This window comes from Echinops telfairi, unplaced genomic scaffold (genome assembly GCF_000313985.2).
Source record: "Echinops telfairi isolate 266 unplaced genomic scaffold, ASM31398v2 ScPeMD7_7457;HRSCAF=8495, whole genome shotgun sequence".
In the NCBI taxonomy this organism is placed as follows: domain Eukaryota; kingdom Metazoa; phylum Chordata; class Mammalia; order Afrosoricida; family Tenrecidae; genus Echinops; species Echinops telfairi.
In genome coordinates, this window is record NW_022111357.1 from 7,988,026 (window position 1) to 7,999,503 (window position 11,478).

The 11,478-nt window shown below is 36.9% G+C and overlaps 1 protein-coding gene and 1 non-coding gene across 2 annotated transcripts in view; one reads left to right on the forward strand and one right to left on the reverse strand.

Annotated features, from left to right (window-relative positions):
- The window catches only part of AGO3 (argonaute RISC catalytic component 3), a 156,560-nt gene that overhangs the window by 128,191 nt on the left and 16,891 nt on the right, over positions 1–11,478 (reverse strand). The gene's annotated exons all lie outside the window — the stretch shown is intronic.
- LOC115872826 lies at positions 2,630–2,736 on the forward strand. Its single transcript, XR_004048064.1, has one exon. It is a non-coding gene; the product is annotated as a U6 spliceosomal RNA (small nuclear RNA).

The following is an 11,478-nucleotide window of genomic DNA, read 5'->3' on the forward strand; positions in this document are numbered from 1 at the left end:
AAAAAAAAAAGTTGTAACAGTGGATTTTCAACACTACATAGACCCTCTATACAAAGACATGAGAAATCTAATGAAACAAATACAAATGATCATTCTGAAGCCCTGAGCTTCAGAGGGAAAAGCAGAAAAATTGATTGATTACTGATTAGGACAAGCTGAACAAAAGCAGTGAGAGAAGAGACAGAAGGATGAATTGTTGGCTAGCCTTACTCAGCTCATCTGGAAATTTTGCAAGCAACACTTCATCTAGACGGTGGCCTGGCACACCACTGGTGGCCAGAAACATGGCCAGCCCCCACCCTCACTCACCTGGTGGTGGGTGATGACAATGTCTCACCTTTCCCCACAGTGTCTTCTCTTCCTGAGGTTGAACCTGCACCCTCGATTGAGGTCAGGTGCTGGGTGATTACCCACATTGCTGGAGGTACTGGAACTACCCACCCCCCTCTCCTCCGGATCAGCAAAGCATGCAGCTCTAGATCACGGGCCACTCCTAGATGAGCAGAAATTGCTTCTATAACCAGCTACTCGACCCAGTTACTTACTGGGGCTGAAAGAATTCCTTCTGTGTACTCATACCCTGGTCTCAGTCACTATCTAAACTCACAAGTACTACTTCCAGATCAAGGGTCCTGACACAATGAACAAATAGGTGGGTAGACACTCCATCTGAGACAGGAGTCCTATCCGCTACCGCCCCAACCTGTGAGCTCCTGAGCAGTGAGAAGATACCTGTCTCTCTCAGTTCTTGGTTTTGTCTGCTTCCCTTTCCTTCCTCCACCCTGGTTTTTAAACATTCTGTCGCTTTTGTTTATCATTACTTGTATTCCTTCTCTTCTTATCCCCTTTTTCTGTTAGTTTTACTTTACTCTCTTTTCTTTCTCCCCTCCCTCGTTTTGCCTCTTACATTTTTCTTTTTCTCTACCCTTGTTTTTATTTTCCTTCCCTTTCAGATGTTTTATTATTAAATTACTTTCACTTGTGGTTATCTGTCTGCTTTCCCCAGCTTTTTATTATTATTATTTCTCCTTTGGCTGTTGTTTACTTTTATTTCTTCTGTGTCTTGTCTCATCTGACCAGAGACAATAATCATGCCCACAAGGTCTAGCCATAGCCACAGCTCCCTAACGAATGAGCAAAGATCACTCTTCATTCCTGTATCACCCGATCACTGATAGCTGGGAACATCAGCCAAACTTGCTATCAATGTGTTGTATTAGCAACACACCGAAAGTTACACACACTCACATTCTTTATTACACTCACTAAGAGACAGGTGATAAGTAGCTAGGGTCTCACCTATATAAATAATTAAGTAAATACAAACACAACACCAGCACAATGACTAAGTGCCAATACACAATTTCATTTCACATGGAGCAATGAGAGAGTGGCTCAGACAAGTGATGAATACACAAAGCAGGAAGTCTTTCCTTGGGAATAAAAGGCATTGGAACCACCTAATAAAAAATTCAAGTGAATGGTATTTAAACTGCTCCAATAAATTGAGGGGGAAAAGACATGACAGCAGGGAAAGCACAGGAAATCTAGGAAAGCACAGGAAAAATTTTAGAAGGAAAATACTCCAAGAATACACTGACGAAATAGCTGACAATTTAGCCAACATGCAAAAATCAACAAATAGAAATCCTGAAGATTAATACTAAAATAGCAGAGATAGAAAACAGTGGAAGAGTGAAGAAGAATAACTGAATCAATGGGAGGTAGACTTGGTGATCTTAAAAACAAATCTCTCTAGAGGAAGAATCTAAAAATAATAACTTTTTAAAAACTTTAAAAAGTGTAAGAAATATATGGGACACCATAAGCGGAATAATTTGCATATGTCTGGAACTCCAGATCAAGGAAATAAGAAAAGCACAGAGAAAACTGTCAAAGAGTCACTGGAAGATGTTCCTAACACTAGAACAGACACGAAGATATGCACTCAAGAAGTCGAACAAACCCCAAACAGATGGGCAACAAAAGAAAACCACCATGACCTATAATAACCAGAATTTCCAAAACTAAAGATAAGCATCCTGAGAGTAGCTCAGGGAAAACAAAACGTCACCTACAAAGGGGAACTAGTAACTTTAGGCTTTGGTTTCTCAGCAGAAATGATGCCAGCAAGAAAGAAATGGGATGACACTACAATTCTGAGAGAAAAAATTATCAACCAAGAATCATAGACCCAACAAAATTTCACTTTAACTATTAACAGTGAAATTAATGCTTTTCCAAGTCAACAAAAATTTGAAGGAATTTGTAAAAAGCAGACCAACCTTACACAAACCACTAACAGGGGAGAATAACACTAGACAAACACAGATGGTAACACCACACAGAAGTTTGTTTCTAGATATAAAATTACCCAAAGTTTGTTTTTTTTAATGCTAAGTTCAACAACCTATAAGACTAAAAAATGGAAAGCAAAAGAGATCAATTTGTAATGGCAATAATTACAAAGTAATTACAGGGAACAGTGTACTTAAAGAACTTTCAAAAGGAGAGGAAGTCAAGTAAATCTCAAGATAGAGCAAACTATTTTAAACTTGGGATGAAATTAATAAATTTCGGGAACCGAAAAGAAAATGACTAATTTTCATCCAAATAAAAAAGAAGAAAAGTGTTTGCTTCGGCAGCACATATACTAAAATTGGAACGATACAGAGAAGATTAGCATGGCCCCTGCGAAAGGATGACACACAAATTCGTGAAAAAGAAGAAAAGCACAGAGATTTCGTAAACACTAAGATAGCAGCAACGAAGAAAATCCATGAACAAAAAGAACTCAGTATAGAACACTGTTTTCGTTGTTAAGTGTCACAAGTTGTTTCTGACTCATAGTGACCATGTACAACAGAACGAAACACTGCCTGCTCCTGCATCGTCCTTACAATTGTTCTTGATTTGAGCCATTGTTGTAGCCACTGTTATCAAACCATCTTATGCAGGGCCTTCCTCTTTCACTGCCTCTACACTTTACCAAGCATGATTGTCTTTCTCTCTGACAGCGTGTCCAAAGGACATGAGACCAAGTCTGGCTATCCTTGCCTCTAAGAAGCACTCTGACTATACCGCTTCCCAGGCAGATCTATTTGTTCTTTTGGCAGTCCATGATACTTTCAATAGTCTTCACCAACACCACAGTTCAAATGAATCTGTTTTTCTTCAGTCTTCTATATTCAACACCCAATTTTCACATATATTTGAGGCAACTGGAAACACTATGGCTTGGGTCAGGTGTACCTTAGTCCTCAGAGTAACATCCTTGTTCATTTTTTAATATTTTAAAGAGGTCTTGTGAAACAGATTTACCCAATGCAACACATCTTTTGATCTCCTGACGGCTGCTTCCATGAACAATGATGGTAGATCCAAGCAAGATAAAGTCCTTAACAACTTCAATCTTTTCTTCATTTATCATGATGTTGTCTAGTGACCTAATTGTGAGAATTTTGGTTTTCTTGACATTGAGTTGTAAACCATACTGGAGGCCATAACCCTTGATCTTCATCAGCAAGTGCTTCAAGTCCTCCTCACATTCAGCAAGCAAGGTGTGTCATCTGCATATCACAGGTTGTTAATAAGCCTTCCTCCAATCTTGATGCTGCGTTCTTTATAGACTCCAGCTTCTCTGATGATTTGCTAAGCATACAGATTGAATAAGTATGGTGAGAGGATACAACCCTGATGTGCATCTCTCCTGATTTTAAACCATGCAATAATCCTTTGTTTTAGCTGCACAACTGCCTCTTGATCCATGTACAGATTCTGCATGAGCACAGTGAAGTTTTCTGGAATTCCCATTCTTCTTAAGACTATCCATAGTTTATCATGATCCATAGATCATGATCTAGAATAAAAAAACAGTAGCACAACCACATACACAGAAAAATGACAGCAATAAATCATACCTATCAATAATCATACTGAATGTAAATGGATTAAGAGCAACACAACTCAAGAGACAGAAAGTATCTGAACAGATAAGAAAACAAAAGCCATCAATATCTCGTCTACAAGAGACACACCTTAGACACAAAGACAAAATAGACTAGAAATCAAAGGCTGCAAACATCTTTTAAAATGATATCAATTTAATAACAATTAAAAAGAGTAAATATGATATTAATTTATGATAAAATAAAGGCAGAAGGGCATTATACAATAATCACTAAATTGAATAAGAGTATTTAACCATAATAAATATCTATGCTCCCAATGAAAGATCCTCAAATTGCATGAATCAAACTTATAGAGAATTGAAGAGAAATAGACAATTTTTACAATAATAATAAAAGCCTTTAATGCACCATTTTCTTTTTTTTTAATTCCCCCCCAATACACCAGTTTCAATAAAGGATAGAACAACTAGAAACTCAACAAAGACAGAAAAGAACTAAACAACACAATCAACCAACTTGACCTCATAGACACATAAACAGAATGCCACCTAACAGCTGCACAATTTAAACTCTCCTCTAGTGTACATGGAACATAGTCAAAATCGATCATCTATAGGCCACAAAGCAAGCCTCAACATCATTTAAAACACTGAGCTATAATAAAGTATCTTCAGATCACTCTATAAAATTAGAAGTCACAATAGTAAGAACAAGAAAAAAAATTAAATAGATGAAAATTGAATAATACCCTGCTTAAAAACTACATGGTAATAGAAGAAATTAAAAATGAAATTTCAAAATTTCTTGAATCAAATGAGAAAAGAAACACAACATACCAGAACTTCAAGGACAGTGGTTCTCAACCTTCCTAACGCTACGACCCTTTAATATAGTTCCTCATGTTGTGGTGACCCCCCAACCATAAAATTATTTTCACTGCTACTTCATCACTGTAATTTTGCTACTGTTATGAATCAGGCAACCCCTGTGAAAGGGCCATTCCCCCAAAAGGGGTCACGACCCACAGGTTGAGAACAGCAAAAGCAGTGCTCAGAGAGTAATTTTTAGCAATAAGTTCATAAATCAAGAAGGAAGATCCAAAAGCAACATGTTATCCCAACATCTCCAATAACTAGAAAAAGGAGCAAAATAAGTCTACAGTCACCAGAAGAAATAGTAATGAGTAAAGAAGAAATAAGTGAAACTAAAAGCAAAAACAATCGACTCAACAAGAAGTTGGTTTTTTGAAAGAATTAACAGAAGAATAAATAATTGCCAAATCTACAACGGAATAAGAAAAAATGTAAACAACACAAATAAGAACTAAAACAGGTGACATCACAATAAAGCCAATGGATATAAAACAGAGAACAGAATGCTACAAAGAACTATACTTCCCCCAAAATTGACAACCTAAAAGAAATGTACATATTTGTAGAGACACACTACTTGCCTAAACTAACATGGACTAAAGTAAAAAAACAGAGCAGACCCACAATAAGAGAAGAAACTGAGCAGGTCATAGAAAGCACTTAACAACTGAAAAAAGTTCACACCCAGATGGTTCACTGGTGAATCCTACCTAACATTCAGAATAGAACTGGCACAAATTCTACTTCACTATCACAGACTATAGAAAAGGATGGAAAACTCCTGAATTCACTTTATGAAACAAGCAAAACACTAATACCAAAACCAGGCAGGAGCATCACGAAATAAGGGAATTAAAGGTCAATATCTCTCATGTTCATAGGTGCAAAAATTCTCAATAAAACCCTTTCTAATAAAATTCAGCAACTACCCCACCACTCATTACCAAGTGGGGTTCATACCAAGTATGCCAGGATTATTCAATATCAGAAAAGCAATCAGTATAATCCATCATATTTTTAAAAAAGATCCACATGATCAATATCAATCAATGTAGAAAAGGCATTTGATAAAATCCAACACGCTTTCTGATAAAAATATTCAACAAAACAGGAACAGAAGGGAATTTTTTTACATGGTAAAGGTCATGTATACAAAACCATTGGCCAACACTATTCTCAACAGGGAGAAACTGAACGCATACTCCTTGTGAATAGGGATCAGACAGGATGTCTTATTTCCACTCCTATGCAATATTGTACTGTCTTAGCCAGAGCCATCAGGAATGAAAGATACACTACATTAAAGGGACCTAAATTGGTGAAGAAGTTGTAAAATCGTCTCTATTGCACTATATAGCCTACAAGATTAAATGAGGGTGCAGCACATGGTATGAACATGGACTATTCATTATATTCTACAATTTTCTGTTGTATATCTTTATAACACCTTGGCATATTGGCAGCCCTGTCCTAGGACTGGCCTATGCACGTACAAAACCCTATTTTGTAAATTTGACAAATAGTGAAGTACTTGATTTGCAATTTCTTTATTAGTATGACTTTAACATTTTTGTTGTATTTATTAACCAATTTTTTACTAGTTTGTGTGTGAATTACATGGAGGTTTACCGAGCAGATCATCAGTTCTACAAATTCAACAATTTATTTTGGACTTATCCATTTCAATCCTCTCAATGTACCATTGCCATGTCCCATTTTCTCCCTGTATTTCCTGTTCCATTCCTCATTTCCCCCCATCATTCAATTAGCCTACACTTCTTTTTTCGCTTCCTCTACTCACTTATGGGCAATTTGTAGAACCTGCTTGCGCAATGATAAAGTATTAAGATGTCTTTCTAATACTAGTTGAAAATCACATTCTCTAGCAATGCAATCCTAGAATCATATACACAAATTCTACATGGCTTAGAAAAAAATATGAACCCCACCCTCCAAAAAAAAAATTACAACTGAAGACTAGACACAAAAAAGAGACATCGAAACACAAGCCAAAAACTTTACTAACAAAATGCAAATACTATGTATTGGGGGCAGGGGGTACTTCAAAACATTGTAGAAAACTTCTATTATCTTTCTGTTCCCATTTTCCACCAAAAATTTAAAGCCCCTTCATTTATGTTGGTTAAGTGAAATAGTATATTGCAGCATTTTTCAGCAAGTAAATCACATTCCCCAAGATTCAGAAGTAAATTTAAAGACATGGCACAGATCTTTACCAAGCATGAGCAAGATATTTACACAAATTAAGCGAATATTGTGAAAATATAACAAAACAAATACTGTCAAATACTGATCATCAGGCTGTTCAACACTGCTGAAGTAGTAGAGAAAAACAAGTAAATGACAAAGTGTTTTAGAAGCACGGAGTGCCAGAGATTAATGTCCTGCAAACACATACAACATCATCACTGACACACGAATCCTGCATGAAAAAATGGGCAAGAGTGCCTAAAGTTTCTCAAATAGATTTTCCTTCTTAAACTATGTGGATATATGTGATGACGAACCCTTATAAAGCCACCCAAGAAATTAGTTCATGTTTACCCCCAATGACTTGAATACAAAGAATTGTGACAATTTTATTCCTAGATGAAAACAAAGCTTACTGGTTCAGGAAAGATTTTAATCATGTAAGCATATGTGATTCCATAATAAAAATGAAATGCAATGTGTACTTCCCAGTGTTAAGACTGCCTTATGCATATTCCTAACTTTAATGATAAACTGGACAATAGAACATTCACTTTCATTTCTGAAGAGACTCAAAATTCCCTTGGTATACAATATTCAAAAAGAAGCAATTCATTATCTTTATTATGTATGGTAATAGATACTGTTCAGCAGCTTAACTGTGATGATATCATTGTAGAATTTATAAGAGTAAAGAAGAGAAAGAAATAATTTTAAGTATAATGCATTAGAGACGAAATAGCCAACTAAAAGTAACCCACAGTAATTTGTTTCTAATCATTACGCTTTAATGACTTTTCCTCCAATGGCATTTGTTTATTTATAGTTACAGCCAGCCTTCTTTAGCTGAATATTTAACTAATTATTACCCAAAAACATTAGCCAGGGTTGAGGGGGCAGGGGCAGCAAGCAATTAAGTGGTCAAAGCAATTCCTCAAAGGATAAGAGGGAGTGTAAAGTCTATTTATATAGCATTTACAATTGTATCAAGTATTTAAAGTAACACAGAGATAATTTAAAGCAGGTGGGACAAAGTTCAGAATGGTTAGGAGAGAAAAAACACAGGAGGATGTGGAATGAGTAGTGTTGCATTGAGGGCATTGTAATGAACCAGAAGGGAAAAAAAAACAAAACGTGTGAATTGTTGAAATTGATGGTCTGCTCTGTAAACCTTCACTCAATTCACAACAAAAAATTTTTAAGTAAATAGAAAAGTATATAGGAGGCCTGGTACTTTTTTTTTCTTCCACTTTGATCCGTTTTTTATTTCCTTTAATGTTAATGACAGTTTGTTTTATCTTTTTTTTTTAATCATTTTATTAGGGGCTCATACAACTCTTATCACAATCCATACACACATCACTTGTGTAAAGCGCATTTGTACATTCATTGCCCTCATCATTCTCAAAACATTTTCTCTCAACTTAAATCCCCGGCATTAGGTCCTCATTTTGTTTCCTCCCTCCCCGCTCCCCCCTCCCTCATAAGCCCTTGATAGTTTATAAATTGTTATTTGTCATATCTTGCCCTGTCCGACGTCTCCCTTCACCCACTTTTCTGTTGTCCATCCCCCAGGGAGGAGGTCACATAAAGTTCCTTGTAACCGGTTCCCTCTTTCCTACCCACTCTCCCTCTCCCCTCCCTGTTTCGCCACTCACACCACTGGTTCTGTAGGGCTCATCTGCCCTGGATTCCCTGTATTTTCAGTTCCTATCTGTACCAGTATACATCCTCTGGTCTAGCCAGACTTGCAAGGTCGAATTCGAGTCATGGTAGTGGGAGCGGGGAGGAAACATTTAGGAACTAGAGGAAAGTTGTATTTTTCATCGTTGTTACATTGCACCCTGACTGGCTCATCTCCTTCCCGAGACCCCTCTGCAAGGGATCTCCAGTGGCCTACTGATGGGCTTTGGGTCTCCACTCCGCACTCCCCCCATCATTCACTATGGTAAGATTTTTTGTTCTGATGATGCCTTATACCTGATCCCTTCTACAACTCATGATCACATAGGCTGGTGTGCTTCTTCCATGTGGGCTTTGTTGCTTCTGAGCTTGATGGCCGCTTGATTACCTTCAAGCCTTTAAGACCCCAGACAATATACTTTTTGATAGCCGGGCACCATCAGCTTTCTTCGCCACATTTGCTTATGCACCCATTTGTCTTCAGTGATCCGTTCGACACCTCGTGATCACACAGGCTGATATGTTGTTCCATGTGGGCTTTGTTGCTCCTGAGCTAGATGGCCGCTTGTTTACCTTCAAGCTTTTAAGACCCCAGATGTTATATCTTTTGATAGCCGGGCACCATCAGCTTTCTTTACCACATTTGCTTATTCACCCGCTTTGTCTTCAGCGGTTGTGTCGGGAAGGTGAGCATCCTAGAATGCCAATTTAATAGAAGAAAGTATTCTTGCATTGACGGAGTACTTGAGTGGAGGCCCAATGTCCTTCTGCTACCTTAATACTAAACCTATAAATATAGGCTCATAGATCTATTTCCCCATCCTCATATAAATATATTTGCATCTGTACATATCTTTATCCAGACCTCTATAAATGCAGGAGGCCTGGTACTTTCAACGTAAATTTGGCAAAACCCCAGATTTTGTTTCATAAATAAGCAAAGAATAGAACTCTACAGCTACTAACTACAGAATCATTATCATCGAGTTCAAATATTCAAGAGATATTTTAAAGTAAATTAATGGAACAAACAATCCTATACATATAACAAATTAAATGATGCTTCTAATGAAGTCTATTTTCTATTTATATTACAAACAGGGTTACTAGTAGTCAGAATCAACTCAATGACAACACCAATATTGCTTACTGTAAAGTACTTACATAGAAACACAAAGCCTTATAAGGAATCTCCATCTATAAAACTTTTGTTTTAGTAGTTAAAAGTAAATAATGGTTCATATAAACTAGCCAAACCAAGTTTATAAAACTATACGTTTACATATATATGTTATTGACAGATGTAGCAATCTAGTATGTACTAGCTGGAGAATAAAACTAAATTACTCCCGACAGTCAATGTGACTGATGAAAATTAAGCAGTGAGAAAGTCACAATCGTGCTATTCAGTGGTTAAGCCTCAGAAGTGGAGAGCCTATTCCTTCCTCATAGTCTGTTCTTGATCTAGACGCTCCACTAACATCTCTTCACCATGGGTGAGCATGCTAGTACCAATATACTCGTGTATAAGTCGAGTTTTTCAGCACATTTTTTATGTCGCTTTTGTGGTAAAATTAGGCGCCTCAGCTGACATTCGGGTCGGCTTATACTGAGTACATTCGGTATTTGAAACACCAGTGTTTTAATTCTGTTGTACATTGGGTCACTAATGAGTTAGAACTGACTCAATGACATATAACAAGAAGTCAAAATCCATTCCAGTACATACTACAGCAGATTAAAAAATTGTAGATTTTCACTAGAAACTTTTGCTTTAATATTCATGGTTTATCACGTGTTTAATCAATTCTACTTGTAGGAATTTAAAAACAGTCACTGGACTAGAGGAGCCCTGGAGCTTTAGTGGTTCTTTAGTGGGCTGTTAATTGCAAGGTCGATTTGAAACCAACATGGTGGGATCAGTGGGAGAAAGACAAGGCTTTCTACTTTGTAATGAGTTCCAGTCTCAGAAACTCACAGGGTCAGTTCCACCCTGCCTTATAGGGAGGGTTTCTATGAGTCAAAATCGACTTGATGGTAGTGAGTTTAATTTGTTTTCTGAATCACTGGGCCAGTACACGAAGACATATACGTATTAGGATGTTTAACAAATCAGCATATGAGCTTGACCTCAAAATGTGATATAATAAAATGGTTCTGGTTTTAAACATTCTAGACCCACAGACCAATTAGTAAATATCCAGGTTTGTACATATTTTAGTAACCTCGTACCTACTAATTAAAAGTTCTACCTGTGCATTCATTGAGCCAGTACATGCAGATTAGATTTACTGCCATGTTCACTGTATTTACCACTACTCACAACTAATTAATCACCTAGAGAATCCTCAGCCTATTGAAGAGTATGTTTCTCAGCAGTGGAGGGAGCAATTTTTTACAAAGTTGTTTTCCCTCTTTTCAAGGGTGGACATTACTTAAGTAGCCCCTGCACCACGGAATGCCTTGATATGTTTGTTTTGTCACTAAAGGCTAGGTAAGGTTTGGAGAACTAAGAACTCATGGAAAATTGTAGAGTAACATCACTTTTACAAAGTAAGAGTATACATAAAGAGATCAATTCATAATTTAGAAGCCAGCTTCTTTTTTATCAAAATTGCATTGCTAAAGCATAAACACACTTTGCGATCTATCTTTAACATTTATTACATTCAGAGATATGCTAATAAACATGTTAGAACATTTAAAAATCAGGGAAAATGTCAAATACTAGCAACGATTCAAAAGTTTCACGAAAGCCTACAATTGAGAACATCTGTCTATATTCTATCTATCGTGCCTTT